At 33.9% G+C, this 23,343-nt stretch overlaps 1 pseudogene; it reads left to right on the forward strand.

Moving 5' to 3' along the window:
- The first annotated feature begins 597 nt into the window (after positions 1–597).
- Positions 598–15,319, forward strand: LOC112835462 (UBX domain-containing protein 6-like; annotated as a pseudogene).
- The last annotated feature ends 8,024 nt before the right edge of the window (positions 15,320–23,343 follow it).

Consider the following 23,343-nt stretch of genomic DNA (forward strand, 5'->3'; position numbering starts at 1 on the left):
ATAATTATTTGTATGTCAGGCTCATAAAACTCTTTGCAGAAATGTCAGGAAAAACCTTTATGCTGTTTTTTGTATCCGTCTCATTCCCTTGGGGAATATAACTTAAAGCCTGATACTCTAAAAAATTAGGGGCATGGAACTATTTAAATAAGAAAACAATTATACACAATAACTATTAAGCCAAGTATAAAAGCCAATGAATATTCAAATACTTCCTAATACAGTTTTCTTTACAATCCTATTCTTCATTCTTTTTAACCTTCTCTAGGTGAAAAAAAAAAAAGTTTTGTCAAGAAATTCTTTTTTGGACTGAATTAAGCAATGCAAAGGATGATTCTTTAGGAAAGAACTGTATTTTAACAGTTTAACCAATTAATTACACATTGAAGGGTATGGATGTATGCAAAGGCTTAGAGACGATATAGTGAGAAGAGAATAATTAAAGAAGAATTTGAACTTAATAAATAATTAGCTATTCACCAAGTCAGCCATGGATGTGGGCAATTAATGAGTTATATTATAGAACAAAACACAGGTTATTTTTGTGTTAGTGTTTCACTCAGCAGTTACAATCCAAGAATCCACATTTATGTGACCATGAAGTCTCGGAAGGTATTAGTGATTGATTATAAGGGGCATCCTGAGCTCTCCAAGTAGTACTTAGAAGGCCTGTATGAGTTGTTTCCCTTTATGAGTTGTTGCCTTTCATGCTGTATGAATGAAGTGTCTAATAAATCACCTTTGAATAACTCTAATTAAATTACACAACAGGTTTAAAACACATTTAATTTTCAATAGAAATAAATGTGTGTATTTCTATCTTTATTTTGAACTTCCTACGTGTAAAGAAATATGCCTCAAAATGTCACCCTTCTAATATCATATCTTGGTTCTTTTTTTTTTTTCTTGGTTCTTAAGATCAAGTAAAATATGTTGCATTTGTCAAATTGTTTCCAGTGTTCAAGAAGTATATCATACACACACACACACACACACACACACAGGCATATGTACACACCTTACTCCCTGGCTATATTTTTCTTATGAACCACAATTTTAATTAAAAATAAAATGGTTTCCCTTAAGCTGGTCAATATCTTAGAAAATGTTAATTGTCTGATGAGTTCTCACTGGGCACATTGTTAACTTTATATAGTGAGGACATTTATTATGAACCCTTGCATCCTGTTCCTTTAAAAGATCATTTCATCTCATTGAGAAACATTAGAACTCATAAAACTTTCAGCTTCCTCTGGGACTATAAAAGAGTATCTCATATGGATTAATATCAATTTCATTGAAATATTTATTAGGTGTCAATTGATGAGATTTTTATTTCTTATTATTTTTTTTAAGATTTTATTTATTTATTTGACAGAGAGAGACACAGCAAGAGAGGGAACACAAGCAGGGGGAGCAGGAGAGGGAGAAGCAGGCTTCCCGTGGAGAAGGGAGTCCGATGAGGGGCTCCATCCCCGAACTCTGGGATCATGACCTGAACCGAAGGCAGACGTTAACGACTGAGCTACCCAGGGGCCCCGATGAGATTTTTTTTAATTGTTAAGAGTTATGAAAACAAAATCTGATGAAATACTTAACCATTACTCCACCTGACTATAAGGTTTCGTAATGAACTATAATTGATCAATCTAGTCTGGTTATTAGCAGTAAAGTAATTCATCTGTAGACTTCATAGCCATTAATAGTTGCAGAAGAAAACCGAGTGAAATCCAGAGCCCTTTTACAAGAAATAATATACAAAGAAGAAAATATGATCAAATGCTAGAGCTGGCATTTTGTTTTTGGAGCCTGAGACAGAAATATTTTAAAAAGACTTTAAACACAGCAAGGAGCTGGCCATTCATTCTATTTCTTGTATTGGTCCAAAGTCCACATTTATTTTAATATAGAATCTGGCATTAGGCTAATATGATCCTACTTTTCAAAACCACATAAACTTAGAACCAAAACAAAAAGATGTCCTATGCCACGAAGCACCGGAGACTTGCTAAAATGCATATTCTTAGGAACCATGGGTAAATAATATGATTCATTTGATCTCAGATGGGACCCAGAAATCATCATTTTTAAATTGTCCCATCAGGAGGTTCTAAAATAAATGTTCCATGGATTATTTTTGATCAAATATCCCTCTAAACTAACAATGTGTTTAAAATACCTATAATACTAAGCTGTTTATCTTTAGCACTTAGAAAAGTGCCTGGTATATAACAGTTTCTCAATAAATATTTATTGAATGAACAAATTAATGCACATCTAATTTTTAAAAAACCTATTGTTCCTAAGTTAACTAGAAAATGTAAACTCTTTATTTTAGAAAATGTAAACTCTAATAATTTCATAAAAACTTTAAAGTCAGTCTTGAAGAAACTGTAAACAATTCTCTTTAAAACAAACATCCTTTTGTGATTCTTAACGTGGCATTAAGCTTGGTTGAGCTTATAACTTAACAAAGCTTAACAATATGTACACAGGCTTCAAATGATGATGGGGGAGTTGTTAAGATTCCGTGGTACAATCTCAAAAATAGAGATAAGATCAATAAAGTAAGCCTTTGGAAAACTAGGAGGCTGATATTTATATAAACTGGGGAAAATTATGTAAACATTTTTGCAGCCAGAGATTTTTAAATGTCAAATAGCTATTCAAATATGTGATGAGACAATCTAGACCACAAATTTTTGATATTTTCTATCCTCTAAGTGTGCAATTTTCCAACTTAATTATTTTTCTACCACTATCAGTCTGGAAGGTTTTAGCAATGAATCCATAACCAGAAAAAATACTTTTGTATTTGAGAGATTGAATTGTAATAATAATAATAATAATAATAATAATAATAATAAAGATATAAAAGGTGTTGGGGAAAATAGATGCTCTGCTCTCCAGGTTCATCTATCTGGAATGTGTTTCACATTCCAGTGGCTGAATAAAATCGGATTTCTTCAGTCACATGTACATAACCCAAACTTAAGAAGACCCCCCTGCCTGTATTGTTGTGACCTAAATACCCACTCAACAAGTCATTGTGGCCTTAAAGGAAAGCTATTCATCCCATCTTCAACCCAATGGGCTTTAATCATAAGGTGAAAAGCACTGAGGTTATAGCTTCATAACAGTAATTCCATGAATCACATTAACTTTTTGGAAAAAAGAAAGAATTATGGAGTCAAATTAACACATTTGGTATTTATTCATTGAAAAACACAACAATAATATGCTTGTTTTTGTTTTTGTTTTTGTCCAGGTGATGGGATAGGATAACAATATGATGCCGATAAGTTAAAACACTAAAAAAACATATACCTAAATTTCTCAGATTATAAATGAAATGTGAGATTTTTTACTTGAATAAAACTTAAATTTCTACCACAAAATGGACAATAGTACAAACAACTTCATGCATTTTACCCAGTTTCTAAGATCTCCCTATAGTTCTTGCACTTATTTTTGTAATCTACCTACATCCACTCCATTGGAAAGGTCAGGACTGAAAAAAAATATATATATCAATTTCTACAATCAGAAAAAATTGGAATAAAAGTTTTCAGCATGGCTGTCCCATTCTTTGCCTTTTGCCAGTCCTTAGCTAGACAAATAATTGCAAATATCTATACAGAAGCTTACTGAAATCCAATCATGGCTACATATATATTTAAGCTTAAAAAGAAATATACTCCAAATAGCAATAAACATACTATCTCTCTAGCATCAATTAATGTTATGCTATATATTTGCTCAGTCTATTTATTTATCTTTCTGAGCAAACTAAAGTATAAAAAGTCTTAGGATAATGATTACTTTTTATTTATCCTATTAGGTACCATAAATTATTACAAAATAGCATTCACTTTAGATCTTTGAATGTATGAATTCATTTTCTTATTCTCTTTTAAAGTCATATGTTTTATACTTTAGCTGTATTTGCTTCTCTTTCCAATTAGTAGCTTTAAAAAAATATTCTTTTATCCCAATTATGGAATATGTCTAGGCAAACAGGGATTAACTATATTATTTGTGTTAAAGAAACTTTCAAAATAAATCAATTTCTATTTAAAGCAATCCTCAACTTACTAAATTTTGCATTATGCCTAATTAAAAACAAGAAGAAGAATCAGCACCAGGAATATACCAAACATTGTGCACCTACTTCCAAACCATGGTGAAAAGCACAAAGCAGAAATATTTTACAATATCCCTGTTCTCAAAATGAAAGTTTTACATTGCTCTATTTTATCTTTTTTGTTGTAATTCCAGCAGAAACTGTGGCCTCTGCTGAATGTGGCCTTTGAATTCACCCAGGCCCAGCTGGATTCGCTCCCAGTAACCCAGGAGAAACCTACACTTCAAATAAATAAAAGAAACTAAATTTTCACTTAAACTCGCCTGCGTGCACAGAAGCAGCTTTTCCCCCTATTAAGCAGAAATTTCTATGAGTTGACAGGTATATTAGCCAGAGCCTCAGATACTTCAAAGACGTCTCACAATTTAAGGAATATGTGAAAAATTTTAATATAAAAGAATATCTGATTTATCAATGACTGATCATATAATCTATATAATCATCTTGGAGTGTTTGTTTCACTGTTAAAAACAACAAAATGTGTAAATTATAAGTATTAGAGCTGAACAATTAAATATATATGATTTGTCATTCATTTTTAAAATAAACACCAAAAGAAATTTTGAACAAAAGAAAAACAAAGAAAATATAAAAAGCCATATTTAAATAATTGATTTCACATTATTTTAAGTTTGTATGTAGGTTGTTAACATAGGGATGATAGGATATTTAAAGGGTAAACAGCCTATACAGAAAATTTCCTGATAGCTGGGTGCTCATTAGAATCATCTGGTAAGTTTCCAAAAAAAAATTGATGTCTGGATTTCACCTTCAGATTCCAATTTGATTGGTCTGAATAGACTAGGTCAAAGGATGGAAAATTTCAGTTATGCAAGATGAGTAAGTTCTGAGGATCCAATGCACAGCATGGTGACTTTAGTAACAATACTATACTGTATATCTGAAATTTGTTAAGAGGGTAGATCTCAAGTGTTCTCACCACAAGGGAAAAAAAAAAGAATAAAAAAGGTATGTGAGACAATGGTTATGTTAATTAGCTTGATTGTTGTGATTGTGTCACTATATATATATATATATATATATAAAAATATCAGACTGTACACCTAAAATGTATACAATTCCACTTTGTCAATTGTACCTCAATAAAGCTAAAAAGTAGGGAGAAAAAAACCTCCCAGGTGATTCTAATTCACAGTTCCTCTTGAGAACTGTGCTTCAGAATGAAGACCAAATAAAACAAAACAGATTATCTTCATATTAGTTCTTTTGCAAAATGTGTCACACTTCTATTCAATAAAATTATTGTGTTTTGTGTTTTGACTGGAAACTTCCATAAAATATATCCTGGTAGCTTCTTTTAATTTCAGTATTGTTGCTGTTATGTTGATTATAAATTTATTTCAGTTTACGAAGGACCAAAAAAAAAATGATAAATTCCTAATATATTTAGCTTATATATGGTGCAAAATATTCCATCCAGTTTTTATAGTCAGTTATTTATTAAGCTTCTAAACTTTGTGTGTGCTGTATCAACATTCTTTACCAAATAAATAAATAAATCAAGAAGGGAAATTTCTAAATTTATATTTATACAAATATTTTCTTTATAGAACAAATAATAGTCAATTAAAACTGCATTAACTGTTAAAGCACAATTTTAATGAAAAATGCCAGTTTTTCTCCTTGAATTTAGTAGTTTAACTGTTCATATAACCTATATTCACTAGATAACTACAAATTTCCTACTTTGTACTCTGAAATGTTATCAAAAGAGATTATAGTTTCAGGTAACAGTTCTTGAAGCAAACAGGCAAAATGTACTTTTGTAACTTCTGTATTTTTTTCACCAATTACATTTCCAGTTCATTTACATTTTCATTCCTAATAGTTGTGGTATTCTGAATATGAAGACTGAATGCCTGTTATTTGAATATATTTAGCTTAGTATCTTATCATAGTGCACTTTACAATGAAATATCTTGATAATTAAAGTTTCAATGGGTGATTTCTTAAATTTATTACCTACATTACCATTTTATGTACATTTTAATTTACAACCTGAATTAGTAGCTTGCTTATTGTCATTAAGAAAAATAGAAAAAAATACTAGCAATTATAAGCAGTATGAGTTGATGTAAGCATTTTTGTTAGCCCGGAAGCAATTCTGATAGTTTTATTGTCTTAATCAACTTAGTCAACTCTCTTTATTGCTCTTTGGAGGTGGTAGTTTTGAACACATGCTGGGGTGTTAGTTCACTGCTGCCAAATTAAAAATGATAATTCTCATGCGTGAAATAACTGTATGGACTAATGACCAAATATCTTTATAATGTGAGACACTGTTGCAGCAGGTGGCCAAACAATTATACACCATAACATAATATATCCCTAAAGTAAAGAAAAAATAAAGACACTTTGATACAATCAAAGCAAAATCATTAGGAAGAAAAAAAATATATATATATAGACAGATAAGATCATCAATAATTAATAGAAACTGAAGATTTACTATTTTATTTTAGTCAAAATAAAACCTCTATCCTAAATGTTTGATTCCACAGTATTAATAGAATATATATTCATTATTTTTTTGAAGACTTCATTTATTTAATTGACAGAGAGAGACACAGTGAGAGAGGGAACACATTATGCATGCATGAGAAAAGTGAAAACGTGACTAAAGAACCAAAATTATCAGAGCTTTTGACCTTGTGGAATTGACAGTCATTTTTCAGGGGATTTACCTCTGGTAAGTGTACCACTGGGTAGAAAAATTCTGAAAATTAAGATTGACTATGGCAAATAAATTTCTGGAAAGAGTGACTTGGAAGGTAAGCAAAGTAGAGATCATGAAATGTGTTATATTTAAAGCTTGACTTTGAAATTTATCTTGAAGGCAAGGAATAGTCATATAATAAACATATTATTCTTGCAGCAAGATGGAGGATGTATTTGAAGAAAGCAGATAGATTGATTAGGAGTTTTCTGTAATAATCCAGATTAAGTTTTAGTGTAGGCTATGAATGGATATCCGAGACCAGATTCAAATAATATATAGAAATTAGATGTACAGGGTGCCTCTGTGGTTCAGTTGGTTAAGCATCTGCCTTTGGCTCAGGTCATGATCCCAGAGTCTTGGGATCAAGCCCCTCATCGGGCTCCCTGCTCAGCAGGGAGTCTGCTTCTCCCTCTCCCTCTGCCCCTCCCCACTGCTCACTCTCTCTCTCTCAAATAAATAAAATCTTAAAAAAAAAGAAATTAGATGTACATAATTTTATGACAAGTTAGAGAAGGCATTAGAGTAAAACAAACAAACAAAAAAGAAACTAAACCTGGGGCATCTGGATGGCTCAGTTGGTTAAGCGTCTGCCTTCAGTTCAGATCATGACCCCAGGGTCCTGGGATTGCGTCCCGCATGGGCCTCCTTCCTCAGTGGGGAGTCTTCTCCCTCTCCCTCTGCCTCTCCCCCCCGCTTATGCTCTCTCTTTCTTTTTCTCTCACTCACTGTCTTTCTCATAAGATACATAAAATCTAAACAAACAAAAGAAAACAATAATAATTTTAAAAAAGCTGGTGTAATCACCAGATATTAGTTTGGAGATATAAATATAATGATGCTTTCACTAAATGATCAAGTACATCCAAAAGGAAAACTGATATTGAGGATAAGAAGTAAGTGTAATTTAGAATCTTGTTTCTCAGAGAGAGTTCTAAGGACCAATAGACTTGGCATCACCTGGGAGTTTGTGAGAAGTGCCCAATTTCCCTAAAGACCTGTTGAATCAAAATCCATATTTAACACACTCTCTGGGTCGTCCAAAATCACATATACATTTTGGGGCACTTGGTGGCTCAATCAGTTAATCCTCTGATTCTTGATTTCAGCTCAGGTCATGATCTCAGAGTCATGAGATGGAGCTCTGTATCTGGCTCTGCACTCAGCAGGGCGTCTCTTGAGATTCTCTCTCTCCTTCTGCCCCTCCCCCTGCTCTCTCTCTCTCTCATTCTCAAGTAAATAAATAAATAAATGAAATCTTTAGAACGTGTTAAATTTGAACTGCTTATATCACACGAGGGTAGAGAGATCACAAGATAGGTGTTGAAATCAGAAATACAAGTATAAATATCAGTAGAGAGCACAGAATGGGAATATAAATTTGAGGAACATCAAAAGAGATAGCCATAGAAAGAATTAAAATTTTCTGAAGAAAATATATAGAAAAAGGAAATAGATTGTGTACTTTAACATTCAAAGAGAAGTTACATGAAGGTGCAATGCAAGAAGTTAAGAAGAAGGCTCTAAAAGGAAATTGAGATTACAGTAATGTCATATAATTCATTCCAAGGGGAAGGAAAGAGAATCTTACTAAGATTAATATTTTCACTAAGAAAGAATCTAATAAAGACCCCCTGGATATGACAATCGGAGAGTTACTGGTCCACAATGTACAATGAACTTTGAGTAAAATAATAAAGTCAGAGAAGACATCACAACAGGTTGAGTGACTGGCAGGTGAGGAAGAGAATAAAGATCTTCTTTGTGTCTTAGAGAGATAAGATGGTGGTTAGATGTAGGAAGACATCCGTAAAATGGCCCCCAAGAATTTCTACCCTGGCATAGTGCTCTCCTCTTGAGTGTGAGCTGGCTCTACTGAATGACTTTTAAAGAATAAAATTTGGCTGAAGGCATGAGATGTCAATTATGAGATTATATTACAAAGAGATTGTGATTTCCATTTTAGGCAACCCATCTGCCATTTTGTAAGTTGCTAGTCAAGTGATTGAGCTTGGAAGCAGAATCTAGCCCAGAGAACACTTGAGATGCCTGCAGTCCTCACCAATAGCTTAACTGCAGACTCTCTTTTTTTTTTTTTAAGATTTTTATTTATTTATTTGACAGAGAGAGAAAGCACGAGAGAGGGAATACAAGCAGGGGGAGTGAAAGAAAGAGAAGCAGGCTTCCCGCGGAGCAGGGAGCCCAATGTGGGGCTTGATCCCAGGACCCTGGGATCATGACCTGAGCAAAACCAGATGCTTAACAACTGAGCCACCCAGACGCCTCTTAACTGCAGACTCTTGAGAGACCAGAAACAGAACCATTCAGGCTGCACCCAAATTCCTGACTAACAGAAACTATCAGGTAACCAATGATTTATTTTTTTTTCTTTAAAGCCAGTAAGATTGGTGGTAATTTTTATGCAGTAATAAATAATTATTTAAGGATAATTGTTATAATGGATATAGATAATACAGATTTTGGTACCCAGAATTGGGATGTTCCCCTAATATTTATGCAGAAGAGGCATTGGAACCAGATAGTGGACATTAAGTAGAGTGATTGAAAAGGCTTAAAAGTGCACTGAACACACCTCATAGAACGTAGGACTTTGAGGAGCCTGTGGATGAGTAAGGAAACTACTACTGAAAATTGAAGGAAAGGCCATGATTATTATGTAGTAGGAGAAATTTAAAAAACATTGTCTTCTGCAGTTATGCAGAAAGCTGAACATATGACTAGTTGTCTACATGATCTATCTAAGGAGATTTCAAAGCAGTGTTGAAGGTTCTGGCTGGTTTATTCTTGCTATTTAGAGTAAAGTGTGAGAAGAAAGAAATAATTTGAGAACAGAACTCATAAAAGAAAGATGCCAGGATTAATGGTTTAAAAAAAAGAAATCAAGTGCTAAAATTAAGAAAAGACTTCAGCAAAGAAATCCAGGGCACTACCAGGAAAATATGGTATGAAGCTGAAGCTGAAAGTGTGACTGTGAAATCTTTTATTAAGGCCTCAGAAAGATCAAAGGTGTACCTCAGAGTACTGTTCAGTCACATAAAAGCTTTAAAAAGATTAAGAGTGTGCTACCCAGGCCCTCTCAATCAAACAACAGGGTCACTATGAAGTGTAAGGGGTTGCCCCTCAGCCTTCTCAACAGAAGCCAAAGGTAGAGATGGACGTGTATCTAAGAGATTTGTTGGTGTGTCTTCTAATGGAAGGAACCCCAAAAAGATATATGGAAGACCCACAAAGTCCTTTTAACATATATATGCAGAAACCTTACCAGATTGAACTGAAAAAGAGTTATTTAGGCCCCCAAACATCTATAGTCAGAAAGCAGCTCTGAGAGCAGAATAAGCACTCATAAGGCAGAGATCCGGGAAGCCCATTCTCCCTCCATCTGGACTGACACAACCAGGGCCTTCCTCAAGTTGTACTGTAACCTTTTGTGAGAATCTGAGCAAGAGGCATGTAGTCACGTCACACTGGATTTCTGAGTCACAAAAACTGAGATAATAATAAATAATAATGTGTATTGTTTTAAGCGGTTAAATTTTGGCATAATAGATAAATTACTGGTAAATAGAGATGGACATTAAACAACATATTCGTATAGATGGAAGTTTGTAGGAAAAGCAAGAGTAGGGGTGTTTGGATTAATCTTGGTTACAAGATGTGGTATTTTTTTCCTGAGATAAAGAAGACGCAATTATTAATTTGAGGATAGAGTTTGAGAATATACTTTGTTGATGATCTCTATTTTTTTGGGAAAATAAGATATAGAGGACTTCTGCTTAAAATAACCAATTTGAGTTTGAATAAAAGAAATCTGGAGAGGATCTGGGAATAACTACACCAGAGACAACAAAAAAATGGTCACAAAGTGCTGAAGGCAAAATACAAATTCAGGCTAATACATTCATACTGCAGGATGGGTAGAATTGGAGGCCTTTGGGATGAATGGCTTACATGTAGCTTCAGAGAAAAAAGATGCTTTACTTGACTCAAGAATAAGGACAAGATATTTCTGGATATTGACAAACAAATATTGAAGTAATGAATTATGGGACCTATTGCAAATAAGAAAATGCATAAAACCTCAAGCAGGGAGGAAATGGTGGGGTCTAATACCTGATCTATTTGGATCTGGACTGTAAGAAAAAGAAAAACTGTGATTGGGGACTGTGATTTTGAAGTTTGAGTGCTCAGAGTTTGAGGTGCATGGTCTAGCCATTACAGTGCAGAATAAACAAAAAAGAAAGTACACTTCAATGATACGATATAACATGAGGCATGAATTTTATGTGTATGGCAAGGGTGATTATAGATTAGAAAGATGCATCAAAATGCTATGGACGATGACCAATCCCAGCATTTAGAAAATATGTAGATTATAGATCTGAAATATTTTATCTACTCTGTGAATATACAGAGAAGAAGCAAATTCCTAGGACAATAGTTCTAAGTACTAACAAATTAATGAGGCTGCCTAGATGCTAAAATATCCACATTTCTGGGCCCTAAGAGAAATAAAAAAAAATAATTTGTGTCATAAATGATATTTATTATAAAAAGATAAAAAGTATCTCTATGTGTATCTTTCTAATCTTAGTAATGTATATTTTTTGAAATATAAATATGTTTTATCATTATGAAAGCAATAGAGACAACTTGGAAAATGAATTTAAATGCAACAATATCATTTATCTCTGCAGTCAGAAATGAAATTCTCTTGACATTATGAAATATTTTCTTTTAGCCTTTCATTCACTCAAAAACTTAAATCCAGAAATGCACAAGTATACATACATAAATTATTATTGCATATTTGATTTCATATCCCACTTTAAATGATTAATTATAACAGTGATATTTAAAATATTAAATTATATCATTGATATTTTCCTACATTGATATTTTCCTGAAGCTGAGCTACTTCTTTTAATAATTTATAAGTTTTTCAACATATATATTTATGCTAATTTACTTAACTATTCTATTTTATCAGAAATATGGATGTTTCTATTATTTTTTATTTTGAAAGTAATATAAGTATCCTAATTTACACATCTTTAGATGCAATACTATTTTTTTAGGCTAAATAGTAGAAATGTGTTTGTGACGTTATAGGGTATGATTGTTTTTTTCCTTTGAAGATAAGATATAGGCTGCCGAATTGGTATTATAAAAGTTTTCCCTCGTACACTCTTCATCTTTGTAATAGTGATTTTTCTCAATTTGTCTGACCATTATTGAGTATATAGAGTATATATAGTCCTGTTATCTGGCACCATAATTACCAGTAGCTTTTAGTTAAATAGAAAAAAAGAAAGTAGCTGTAGTAAGAATCACAGGCAAATGAATTGAGTTGAACTCAGCATTATTAAATTACATGTTAAATTTTGAAACAGTATATGTGTCACCTTCATGTCTAATGTCCGTGCTTGATTTCTGCAGGATGGGCTGCTGGACAGGGAAGATGAATGTGAAGTGGGGGAGAACAAGAACTACTGGAACCCCACAAGCAAATGTAGGAACCCACGTAAGGACTGGACCTTGTATCAGTTCTTGCTAACTTGATGTGGATGTTCTACAGGAGAAGCTGACATCCTTCTCAGAGCTAAACACACACTTGACCCAGGAATCAGTCTGAAAGATTGGAGAAGGTCGAACAGTCACAGTCTGAGCTCCATGCCAACAAGGTAAGTCATCAAGTGACTGACACCATGAGTCAGCTACAGAAGTGCCCAGTGACCCTGACCTGACCTTCGGAGCATAAAAAATCAACATGGCTGCTGCTTTCCAGCAACCCTCTAAACCTAGCTCAAAAATCTTTCTTGGCCTACCTTAACCAGAAATATATGAAAGGAGAATTCTGGGAAGCCAAGTTCAGCCGGGCAAAGCTGACATGTATATAGACAACACATACAGTCAAGGTATTTTTTTCCAGGTTATTACTATGTTCTTAACATTATTATTTTCTTACATAAAGCAACTTTCTTTGATTTCAAATTTTGATTTAAAGGGTGTACCTATTAACACTTAAATAATAATTTGAATGCAGAACGTTCCTAGACTTTTTAAAATACACATTGCCCAATATTTTACAATTTTCTTGTCCTCCTCTCAAAATGACATCAATGATTTTTTTTAAGCTGACATTATTAGGTCATATAAAATTACTTAATTTGTTTTCACAGAAACAACAATGCTCTTTCTTTTTCATTTACATTTTGTGTTTATGATTGTTAAATAAATTAAGTATTTGTAAGAAAATGTGCCACCAGTCTAAACAGACTTGGGAACAATACAACAGAATGTTGTTAAGCACACAACTCTTGGTGGGAGGAAAAGTTCATGACCATAATTAAGAGTAACCTACTAATCACTAATCTTCAGTCTGCCTTGGGCAAACATGGTCAATATATTTTAAGTATGAAAAGGAGACATTGGCTAGTGCGTTGTGCCTATTAAACAGAGATATCTCAAGAAAATAACTCCAAATTTACACTAACTTCCATAACTACATAAAACTTTTAAAAAATATACACATGCATATATAGACACACATTTATAAATATGCACGTTTATGCATGTAGAGAGATAGAGAAATACATAGATGCATAGAAAATTAGAAAGAAAGGCCATGAACTCTATCTATAGTTATATAGTATGCTGAAGCTGGCTCATACTGGCTTACAGAAGCATTTTTTCCCAAATCCACATTAAGTCACATCATGTTGGTGGCTTCATATGAGCCACAGTGGGGCTATTTACACTATGAAATTGATAAATACTATAAATATGAGGAGAGTCCCCGTAGGGGAAAAGCCAGTTCTCAAACTTTTGTCAGCACACCACCTGTTATGTGCTTGTGTACACACATATGCACAAACACACCCCCCAACTATTTTAGAAATATTGCAATATATATGAAACATTTCATTATTTTAAACCACCCCTTAGTAAACTATATTTGTTTCTAAGATGTAGATTTTTCATATTTACATATGGCCTATAATAAATACTGTTATATAATTGTAATTCCCTCTAGTTTCTTTTCCGCTTGGTGTGGTATAAATAATGGTATGTCTCATGATCAGCAATGTCATATGTTTGACATTTTATGCAATATCACACGTGTAGTCTATGGTTAATCATTCTATTTTTGCTGAATTTTTAGTTTCTGTTTTCACAATTACAAATGTTACAATGAATTTATTATTAGTACACATTTCTCATTTGGTCACATGCCAGGGACCTATCGATAAGGCTCAGATGGGAGTGGAAATTGTCCTGGCCAACGCTAGCAGAAGCGGCCCAGAGTTTGAGGTCCTCCACATGGCAGGACTCCATTTGGGACCCAGTGGGGAAGGAACTAAGAGCTGAAGTATCTGTCAGTGGCAGCCCAGAAGCCCCAGATGCCCAAGTCCAAAGAGTAAGTTTCCACCCATCTGGCGGTGCCTGGAGTCAACTTCATCTGTGCACTCACAGACGCCAACCCAAGAAAGAACCAACAGGGTGCCCATGGCAAAGAGGCCATCCTTTCACACTTTTCCACCAACCCAATGTCTACCCCCACATGATGATTTGTACATTTAACAGGGTGAAAGTGAGACAGGGTGAAGCTGGGCATGGTCATTATTGCTAAGTACCTGGACAATGTCTATATTCATCCAAAGAAGAAAGGGTACCCACAGAGCAAGCTTCAGAGTAAGGTTTTCCAGGAGTGTGTTAACAGCCTGGAAGAGACTCTTAAGTTTTTTGAGGCCATCCGTTTCCAGAAGGCAGTGCTTCCCAATTAGGAGGGCACCTCAGAGTTCTATTGTCTGAGCCAAGTCACCCTGGCCCAGCCCCAGAGCCTGGAGAGGGACAAGGAGCAGCTGCTGAGCGCTGAGCCAGAGCCAGCCAAATTGGACCTACAGTGCCAGGTGCTCAGCCTTCACTCCTGACCTCCCAGTTTCTTCTGCCCTGGGGACTCCTTCCACCTCACAACAGAGTTGATAATAGCAGGAGCAGAGGCTCAGCTCTGAGGTAGTGGAGCTGCAGGGCGCTGCTGCCCAAAACCAGGGAGGGGAGAAGGAAGATGAAAGGAGATGTGAAAATATACCTATAAGCTGCTGTGTATCCGATTCACTGAAGGCTGCCTCCTCTGGGGGACTTCCTATGCCTGGGAGTGGGGTGGAGTCAGTACTGTACAGGTTCCTCCATGGGCCTTGCAGAGTGACAGGCCGACTTTCCAGCTGCTGGCTTCGGGAGGGCAGAAATTGTCACAGGATGAGAACCTGGCCTTGAACGAGTGTGAGCTGGTGCCTTCCGTCCTCCTGACTTTCTCCTGGGACACAACTGGGCTAGAGGACATGAATGTCATAGGGGCCAAGCCACACTCATCTATTTTGAAGCTCAAGCTTCTGTAGGCTATCAAGAAACTCTTCTGAAATAAAAGCAGGATTGGCCTCACAATAAATGCATAAATACTAAAATAAAATAAAATAAAAATATCACTAATAATATATTCATTATGAGGCTATAACTGAGGGTTAAATTTAAACAAGTAGACGAAAAGAAATAGAATTAGTAGTTCAAAGCCATTTTTATCCTAAATCTCTAACACCAATTTTTTCAGTCTGAAAAAAATATTTTCAGATATGACTGCAACAATGGATATTAACATCATATTTAATTTTTATACAAAATTTGTTTTAGTGAATATTTATTTCTTACTATAGAAAGCACTGAAAAAGATTGTTGAATAAAATAGAGTGGAGTTTACACTATTTTAGGGAGTGAAGAGCAATGTATAAGAATAAGAAACATGTATCATGTATATATAAGAATATGAGTATAAGAATATAATATTCATAAGAGAATAAGAAATATGTATATCATATCACAAATAAGAATATATGTCATGTAAAAAGGAAGATAATTAAAACAAAGTGCTACAATTTAGAGTGAGATAGTGGCTAATTTAAATTGGTGGGCTTTTAAGATGAATAAGAAGGAGCCAATGAAGGAAAGAATAGAGAAAGAATATTTTCTCTCTGGAGTTCCTAATATTGAGATAGTATTCATGTTAAAGATATGATAAGAAGGCAGTTATGGCTGGAATATAGCCGAAGAGTAGGAGAATAATATAACATGAGATCAGACAGGCTAATATGAACGAGATCAGGGTAAGGAGTTGGTATTTTATTCTAAGAGTAGGAAAGCCATTGGAAGGTTTTATACAGAGCAAATACCCTGGCTGCTAAACAAAAAACAGGTAGTAGGGAATCAAAAGTGGAAAAAGGGAAGCCAGTTAGTATTGAACTGCCGTAACAAAATACCATAGACTGGATGGCTTACACAACAGAAGTTTGTTTCTTATAGTTTTCGGGGCTGGGAAGCCCAAGATCTAGGTGCCGGGAGGGTCAGGTTCTGGTGAGAGGTCTCTATCTAGTTTGCAGATGGTGCCCTTCTGGCTGTGTTCCCACATGGCTGACAGAGGAGAAAGTAAGCTGATTGCTATCTCTTCTTATAAGGTACTAATTCCATCATGAGGGCTCTACCCTCATGACCTCATCTAAACCAAATTACCTCCCAAAGGCTTATGTCTAAGTATCATCATGTTGAGGTTAGAGCTTGAACATACCGCTGGGGCAGGGTGGGGGTAGGAGAGAACAGGAGAAAATTCAGTCCCTACCACTGAAAACAATTGCAATAGTGTGGGTGAGAGCAGATGATGCTGAATATGAACAACTATTCAAATAATTTTAGTTGGGAAAGGGAATGGAAAAAAAAATGGGGATATAGCTAAGGGGAGAGTATGCCCAGAAGATATTTTTATCTTAATTGGAGATAATAGTGCATATTTATATACTGATGGAAATTATGGCATGGAGGAGAAGAAATCAAAGATGCATGAAAGAGAATAATCAAAGGGCATATGTGGAGAAGACAAAAATAGATAGGATTCAGAGCAAAGCAGATGCCATTGACAGGAGCAGGGCAGGGATCTGTAGAAATAGGGCTGAAAGCAGAGGATATACATGTAGATGGACGGAGACTGGAGATTTGGTGTGAGGGTGAGAGATTTCCCAAAGGACAGTCCTCTAGTACCTTTCCACAATTGCAGAAAGTTCATCGTACAGCACTAACCTAAATGATTTTTATCATCCTAAGATTATAGAAATATTCTCTTCCATTTTCTCTTAAAATTTACCTTTTACATATTATTTTTTTATTTCAAATCTGAAAAGTATTTTTATACCTCATATACATTAGTAACTAATTTGATTTTCCCAAAAATTAGCAAATTATCTTTGTATTAAAACCCTCATCTTTTCACCACTTCATTAAAATTTCAACTTAGTCATATACAATGCCACTCTTTTGTATGTGCATAGGTTGCATTTATAGCATATATGAAATATATAAATATATATTAACATCTGCTGTTAGGTTTTTTGTTTTTGCTGTTACATTTCAAGTCATTGTATTTGATAATCCATTTGTCTTTACATCCGTGATACATTTTTTATTACTGTAGATTATACTTTAGCATGACAATTAACCTGTCATTATTTCCCCTATTCAAAAAGTTATCAGCTTTTCTGCTATATTTCCTCTACTGATGAACATTTGAATAAGTTTGCTATGTTCCAATTTATGGTCCATATATTTTAGAAAAGTTGTGTTTGATTGGGATTTTATTATATTATAAGTTACTTAGGAAATATCACCATTATAAGTTACTTAGGAAATATTTTAATGCTGTGATATGTTTCTTAATTTATCAGGAACTCTTATTGGATTAAAATTTATAATAATTCTCTATTCATAAATCCAACATGTTTCATTTCGAAGTTTTTAATAGCTGTCCTTCCCATAATAAACATCATATATTATGTTAATTTTTTATTATTGTATGTCGATTTTCTACACAAATAACATACTACATGTATCATCTTTTTAATTTTCATGATTCAACATCATCTTGGGTTTTCTTTTTTTTTAAGATTTTATTTATTTATTTATTTGACAGAGAAGACACAGCGAGAGATGGAACACAAGCAGGTGGAGTGGGAGAGGGAGAAGCAGGCTTCCCACCTAGCAGGGAGCCTGATGCGGGGCTCGAACCCAGGACCCCAGGATCATGACCTGAGCCAAAGGCAGACGCTTAATGACTGAGCCACCCAGGCACCACTATCTTGGGTTTTCAAGGTGAATAATTGTATTATCTTCCCCCCCAAAAAAACCTACAAATGATTAAAACAATTTCTGATAATTATATAATATATATAGTTTTTCCTTTCCCTTGGCTAAGATTTTAATTTCCTGTTAAATGTAGTGGAGGGATTTCTAGTCTTTTATTTCCAGCTAGAATTTTTTTCTTTAGAACTATTAAATATTATTAATCAGACTAGAGACCTTCTTTTAATACTTATTAAGAGTGAAATTCGAAATGAATATTATTATATTTAATATAATATTTTGAGGGCACCTGGCAAAAAATATATTAGTATATTTTATGCTATATACTGTAAAATTTTAATATTATAAATTAGATACAAGTATTTCACGATGTGAGAATATCATTTGAAAAATATTCCACATCTTTCTCTTTCTTGAACCATTTTTAAATTTCTGTAACAGAACAATTGTGGATAATTCTTTCAGTTACATGGTAAACATCTGAGTTCTTGCCTGAATGAAAATATATTTTGCCTTTGGACTTGAATAGTTGGTTTCCTTGATGTAGAATTCTTTGTAAAAGAAAGTCTCCTAGAGACGGTCGACTTACTATGTTTTATCATCTGGTCATAAAAAAACAAAAAATGCTGGTGCCAATCTAATTATCCATACATTTCAGACAAGTTTCCTTTTCTTTCTAAAAATTTTTGACTTTTAATTTTTTATTTGTTAATTTCTATTTTATTATTTGATTTTATTTTTGCATTTAATGTCTGAAATTTCATCTGTCTAGCCATAGATTGCTCTGAGGATTTATTATTATTATTACTCTTATAATTTATTATTAAAATGGATTCCTTCACATCATTTTTCCTTCCTCTCACTATGAATTTTCTTTTAAATAGTTATGAAGAAAATTAATCTGTTCTCTTTTTCATGACCTTTCTCTCACCCTTCACATTGCCTTCGCCTTTGCCACCGGCTTCTAAGAGAATGCCGTGACTCGGGCTCTCAGCACACAGTACATGCATCAGTTTTGTCCATCACTGTTTTTAATTCTTCCGGTGGGACTTTGATATTTTTTTAAATTTTCACATCCTCTGTTTCCTTGAAGGCAGTTCAGCTTTATTATTTATTTGGGTTTTGATTTTTATATTGTAATATTTTATACATGTAATATAATATATGTAACACAGCAATAAGCCATAAATTACAACATAAAATGAACAAAAACAAAACAATAATCAAAAGCCAAAGCTGCTTGTGTCCGTTTTCTCAAACCTCATTCCACTGCCCATATGCTTTGAATTTTTATTATTTATTCTTTTGCAACTTTTTTAACTGAATTGTCAACTGTTTATGTAATTCTAAATATATTGTTAAAAATTTTAAAAAAACATAGTGTTATATACCATCTGTTTTTCACTCAGCTTTATGTTTCTAAGACCCATGGGTGTCGTATTTACCTTTTTCTCAAGAGTGTATAAAACTCCACTGTAAAAACAGTCCCCAATTTTTTACCCATATCCAGTTTATGAACAAGTGGTTTGTGTGTCTGTTTTATTTTTGTTTTTGTTTACTTCAATCAATGATGTTCATGTCTCCTCATACACATTTTTAAGAGTTTTGTAGATAATATACCTTGGAATGGAATTTTCAGTGTACATGTATTTTCAGTTTCTCAAGATAATACTGGTTGTTTTCCAAGTGTTACACTAACTTGAATCTAATGCTTGAATTATTATAGCTCCATTATCTTGTACATTTTAAAACCAGTAAAAACCACACTATTCTTAATTTATTTTTCAAAAACATCATAGCTAGGTGTTTTGCATTCATTTTCCTGTTTACATTTTAATATTCCATGTCAAGTTATTGTAATTTTTGAGCAGAATGCCATTAAACTTTGTAATTTATCTTCCCATTTATTTCATGCAATGCCTCATCATTTGTCTCAATATTCTTTTATGATTATCAAGGACATATTATAGTTCTCAGAAGCTCATTTCTACTCTATTTGATTCATTGTTATTACATATCCAGATTTCTTTCTCCCTTCTCACTTTATAAGAATATTTATTGGGGTGAATCACTTAAGTCATATCACAGAATGCTACATGTTTGTTGTTGTTTGTTCATCTGTTTGTTCGAATAATCCAACCTCAACATATCCCCTGAAAGGCCACCACTTGATCTTTGAGCATTTTCCACATGATCCTGACTTTGTGGTAATATCCCAAAAACAGACCCCACCCACGATAAAAATATTGTATTCCCTTGAATTATTCCTTACTCTTTTGGCAGCTCAGGTAAGAGTCCAAATCTGACTCAGTAGGGGTATGGATTTAATCTGAATATAATATATATAAATTCTCTTATATTGATGTAATCATGGGATACCACTTCCTTCTCAAGCATGGTCTCTATGGGTCAAAAAGAGAAGATTGTTTGGGTAGGAAGGAGGAGGCACAGTATTTTGCATCTCAGCCAAATTCAGTATTTTACAATATAAAGATCTTTCTAGCACATCAGAGTTTCGTTTGGACATACAGTCTTTCACATTTCCTTACAAGCCTGCCCACTTCTCTCTCAATTTTGTATGCAGAGAAACTTTCTTGCTTTTTTGAATGGGGCTTTTTTTCTTATATATTACAGAGTATCTTGCTTTTTTGAATGGGGCTTTTTTTCTTATATATTACAGAGTAATTTTATTTTTTCTTCCATATCTATGTTGAATCCATTGCTGCTTTTAACAGGCTTAACCAAAGGTAAAGAATGAGTAATGAGGTAGGTGTGGCAGACACTCTTCAATCTGGTGGCATAAGAGATCGATCATGAAAGACCGGAATGCAAAGACCATCAGCAGGAAAGAACAAAATGTGGAGAGAAGAAATGCTTTCTACACTATCAGAAAACAGTCATGTGGAATGATACAAATTACTACTTTTTTTGGAGGTATGCTGCATTTATTTACAAAAAAAATATTGAACACAAAACAAAAAATGACTTCAAAAATCAAAGTAGGTGAACATTGCAATTGCTGGGTTTGGAGAGGAAGATTCCCCTTTATTAGATCATCTTTTCCTAAAAGCAGCATGGATGGAGGACTTGAATCATAATTACTGTCAGTGATGTCAAAAGGAGCACAAATGAGGGGCAGCAAGAAAATTCAAAGCAGCATAAGGGTGCCTTGTATGAGTGTCTGCTCTGTTGATTCCTTAAAATTAAAAGCAGCAATTTTTTGCAATATCCAATTGAAATATAATCTGGAAGAGAGAAAACATGTCCTACATATCTCTAAATCAAAGACTTCAACTATAACTTTAGAAAATCCTACTCGGGGGAAAAGGCTAACCAAAACAACTCTCTAATTCTCTCCTGTCAAACAAGAATAACACAGGCTCTTGGAAGGTGGAAACACAAGGTTCAAACAAGAGCTTCTGAATCTGTAAGTTTCGAAGTACACCACCAAATTTCAGAGTCAATAAGCCTTGCTTCACTAATTTATATACATATTAATTATTTATTCTTACCAATTTATCTTTTAGCTGGAAATGCAAAGAAACAATTTAGAATTTGGTGTCAGTGGTGAGAAAAGTCTCTAATGACTGGTAAGTTTCTTGTCATTCTGTATTAAAATTTGTTTTCAAATTTCAGGTGTTCCTATCACATCTGAAATTGATCAGTTATTTAGAACAATCAAGAAGGACATCTCTCTGATGATTTCCCTCTCATGTGTTTCCTGATCTAAATTTCCTCTGTTGAATTATTTTAAAATGGATTTTGAAAATATAATAACCATTATAATTGTTAATACCATTTATAATATGCCCTAGATGGAATTTACCTATTTTCAGCTTCCATCTTCCACAAATACAGGATGAAGGTGGTACACATATCGTTTTGCATTTAAACACCTGAGCAAATGTATTCATGATTTTTTTTTGTTGTTGTAGACAAAACCATGAAATTGAATGCTTTAAAAAATTATTATTCCTTTTACAAAAGATCAGTGTTATTCAGTGTACTTTTGCATATATCAAATGTGCAAAGTTACAAGGTATAATTAAAGATTTTATTCTCCAATGTGGGAGAAGATTTACAATTCTTTAAACCCACCCCCAACTCACAGACACACATAAAATATTCAATGTGTGTATTGTGTTTAGTTTAATATTTTAAGCAATGATATTCTTTCATAACCTGTATTTTTAATGTCATTTTAAATGCATGTAGCAAAACATCTGTTTACTATTCTTATTTTAAACTTTATACAGATAGTTAAAAAAATCTTAAATCTGCACAAGGTATTTTCAGTTATAGTAACATTGGGCATGTATGACAGAAGTGTTCAACTGCTTACATTTTCACACAAATGTGGGAATGGAAGCCTGAGGAAATGTGAATAGCAGCTCTTCAAAATTCAAAGGATCTGTGAAGGATTCTTGCTCTGCTCTCACCATCATGAATTGGCCTATGCTTGGGGAGCAATTAAAATTAAATAGCCTCTGAATAGCAAAAAGTGAAAAGCTCAAGTTCTGAGTATGAGCATACTCTGTCACAGTAGTGGCAAAGGCAATGTGTTAAGAAAAAGCAAAATAACAGAACAGAGAGGGACATGACATTTTGTGTTTAGACTGAATATTTTCCAGGCAGCATTTAACTGTAAGCATATATCTTCATGTTTCCTATTCATTTAGAATAAATACATGTATGTGGTATATTTATATGCATGTAGGCACACACACATATGTACATAAATAATCCTTAGTGCACTACTACAAGATCAATGTATCCTTGGAAATTAATCCTTCAAGCACGTTAAGCAGATATACTTCCTCACTTTGGCACTGTAAAGAAATCCCTTACATTAGGGCACCTGGGTGGCTCAGTTGGTTAAGTGTTGGACTCTTGATTTTAGCTCAGGTCATGATCTCAGGGTCGTGAGATGGAGCCCTGTGTCAGGCTCTGCAGTGGGCATGGAGCCTGATTAAGATTCTCTGTCTCTCTATCCCTTTGCTCCTCCCCCACGCTAAAAAAAAAAAAATGAAATAAAAAAATCCCTTAGATTAGTCATAAAATTATAAGATGCCTGTTAAAAGTACAATAAATTCTCATTTTTTTTGAGATTACATACATTAGCATGGATAGTGTGTTCCCTTTCACCACAGTAAGAAATAAAGTTAGCTCTGCCCTATCAAGAGTTTGAAATGGTGTTATATGCATGATGCCAGCATTCAGTAGTTGATGTATATTTAGTCAACTGAAAGGCGAAAGCAATTGAGAG

Source organism: Callorhinus ursinus, unplaced genomic scaffold (assembly GCF_003265705.2).
Source record: "Callorhinus ursinus isolate GAN/ISIS: 27379988/994484 unplaced genomic scaffold, GSC_fseal_2.0 scaffold4, whole genome shotgun sequence".
NCBI lineage: Eukaryota > Metazoa > Chordata > Mammalia > Carnivora > Otariidae > Callorhinus > Callorhinus ursinus.